This window comes from Myotis brandtii, unplaced genomic scaffold (assembly GCF_000412655.1).
Source record: "Myotis brandtii unplaced genomic scaffold, ASM41265v1 scaffold744, whole genome shotgun sequence".
Classification (NCBI taxonomy): Eukaryota; Metazoa; Chordata; class Mammalia; order Chiroptera; family Vespertilionidae; genus Myotis; species Myotis brandtii.
In genome coordinates, this window is record NW_005370965.1 from 1,828,422 (window position 1) to 1,831,234 (window position 2,813).

Genomic DNA, 2,813 nt, shown 5'->3' on the forward strand with positions numbered 1-2,813 from the left:
AGGCATCCCCTCTGGGGGGGGGGGGGAGGGGGGGGAGGGGGGTCGGGGTGGAGGGGAGTGGGGAGAGGTGGAGGATAGCATCAGGGCCCTGGTCACGGGCCCAAACCCATCTGGAGTAGATGTCTGCTGTTTATAGCTGCCTACCATCCACTCCCATTTCTTTTGGTAACAGGTTATCAAAAAATTACTGTGTTTGTCTTTTCCCTACTCTTAGCCCTCATACCTTCAATGGGCTGGACCTTCAAGTCCAAAGCTGATCAGAGCACTGCATTCCCCTGAGCAGATCATGGGTTCCAGGAGGGACACAGGACCTACTCAGAGCCCGATGGTAGGCCCTTTACTGCTGGGAGACAAGCTGCCTTCCCTGCCAGACTTGACCTTCCGAGTGTGGGACTGTTGCTGCTGCAGCCACCTGGCCTCCTGTAGAAGGAGCCTGCCTGAGCATGGAACTGAGTCTGCAAAAGCAGAGAGAGACATGGTTCTGGGCCATGGCCTGAGCCCCTGGAACAAGCCACAACTGAACCAGAATTCTTTCTTGACTTTTATAGGAGGCAGTATGTTCTTGTTTTGCTCAGACCAGTTTGGGTTAGACTGTCCAACATTTACAATAAAAGGGGACCTAATTAATTTGCCAGAAAAAGGAGCTAAGTATCTTCAGAAGAGCCAGGCTGATCAGAAGCAGCGACCATGGGGCCCTTCCACCCTGACCTGCAGACAGGACCCAAACATGACCCCACTCCACCCGAAGTCAGCACTTTCCTTTGGGAGGCTGGCATCCGAGAAGGGTTCCTGTCACTCTGGGGGTACCCTCTCCCAAGTGCCTGTTAGGAAAGGAAATCCTGGGATTGGAAGGTGGTGGGTGGGCTCTGGGTTCTTGGTACCTGGCCTGGCCCACCTGCCAGTCACACCTGTGCTGCTCCTGCCTCCACAAGGGCTGTCTTGGTTTTAGCCTGAATAGCTGTCAGAGGCGCAGCAGGTCACATGCGCATGGCTCTGTGCACTCCCTTCTGGAGTTCAGGGCTGTCCCCGAGCCCCCTCTCCCCCCAAACACACACATGCTCTTTCACATCCCCTGGCCTTTACTGCTGCTTTAGGCATTCTGGATCTCTAACACCCACCATCTGCATTTCTGTGCCTGGGGTCTTCCTCTCTAGAGCCGCCAAAAGTTCAGGGAAATTAATCGCCCCGCCCTCCCCCCCACAGCCCTTAATGGATGACTGACAGGATGGGTATGTAAGCCATCCCCTTGGGCTGGAATTTCTCTGAGGTGTGTTGTTTCCCAGAGTTGCCCCAGCAGACTAAGCACCTCCTCTTGTCTCACAGCCTCTCCCCTACTGGTGTTCCTGGGATCACCTTGAACTAAGACCCCTGCCTCAGCTGCTCAGGAGCCAGGCTCCTGCTGAGTTCAGTGAAGTCACCAGGACGGATCACAGGCTTCAGGCCCTGCCCCTGCGCCCCCCTCACAGGTGAAGCTGAATGAAGCCATGTCCCAGTGTTCCCAGGCACAGGGCCTCTCTCCTTCAGGTGCGAGCCTGGAAAGGGGCCAGCGCATTCCTCCTGTTCCCACTAACCACTGGACGGAAGTAGAGTTGACTAGTTATATTAGGGGTATTGAATTAACTAGTATAACTCCTGTTTTTAAAATGGAGAATCTGAAATGATTTGTTCTGTGAGTGGAGAAAATTGCCTCCACTTGGGTCTGTGGCCCCAACAGGAACAGCAGGATCCCACCCTCGTTTACCTAGGACTCAGAAAGTCACCAACCCTCCCCCGTCCTCCCCCCAACCCCTGCCCCCCAATCTGCTTACCTCCCTACCAAGTCCAGCTGTTGTGTCTTGGGTAGAACACAGTCAAGAAACAGAATTTTTTTTTTTATTGTTCTATTTTGGTGACAAGAGAGATCCCTGATGGAAACTGGATCTGAAAGAAAAATAAGAACAGAGCCATTAGCTTACACAGTACTTCATGACACCAGAATGCCGGCGGTCTCCAGTTTTACAGTCTTAGTGGTGAGAGTCCAGCAGCGAAGGTCCTCCTGTGGAAAAAAATTATTTAGGATTCTAATTTCTTCCATTTCTGCATCCACTCTTCCTTTTGTCCAAACACAGCCACCAGCAGACTTGTTTTTCCCTTCAGGCTCTAACGAGCTTATGCAAAGTACCAAGTGCTTATGCAAAGTACCAGGTGCTTATGCTCTTGGCTGGCTGGCTGGCTGGCTCTCTCTCTCTCTCTCTCTCTCCTCTTTTGGCTTAGTGGTGCTGGCACTTTCCATTTCCTCCTCCCACCCCAAGGGCCCCCAGCAGCTAAGAGGGAGCCTCGCTCCCCAAAAGATAGCCTACAGTGGGAGTTTTACTACGTGCAGTGCCCGAAGGGAGAGGGGAAGCAGCCTCTTGCTTTTAGTGCCTCATCCTTCACTGGTGAGATGCTGAGAGGCACACCAAACTTTAGGAAAGAAAATTCTAGAAATATCTTTTCCCAGAGAGTAGACTTTGCCACTGTCATCAGATGGTTTTTCACTGTCTGGACTGAGGACACCAAACTGCCGGTTTCCCTTCTTGAGGGTCTGAGAGCTGAGCTACAAAACTCAAGATGACTCGGCGTCCCCCTACAGTGCTCCCCCACCCCCACACACTGAATCTCACACCCTCAGGGTGGTTTTCAGTGGCTAAGCCAACAAGTCTCCAGCCTCTAAGCCAGCGGTTCTCAACCTGTGGGTCACGACCCCTTTGGGGGTCGAATGACCCTTTCACAGGGGTCGCTTAAGACCATCAGAAAACACATATATAATTACATATTGTTTTTGTGATTAATCA

The 2,813-nt window shown here is 52.3% G+C and overlaps 1 protein-coding gene across 1 annotated transcript in view; it reads right to left on the bottom strand.

The window, feature by feature from the left end:
- The window catches only part of SPATA3 (spermatogenesis associated 3), a 20,596-nt gene that overhangs the window by 5,431 nt on the left and 12,352 nt on the right, over nt 1-2,813 (bottom strand). The window contains exon 4 of the mRNA XM_014530567.1: nt 1,809-1,920. The gene's annotated coding sequence lies outside the window, so the exon portion shown is untranslated. The remainder of the gene's footprint in view (nt 1-1,808; nt 1,921-2,813) is intronic.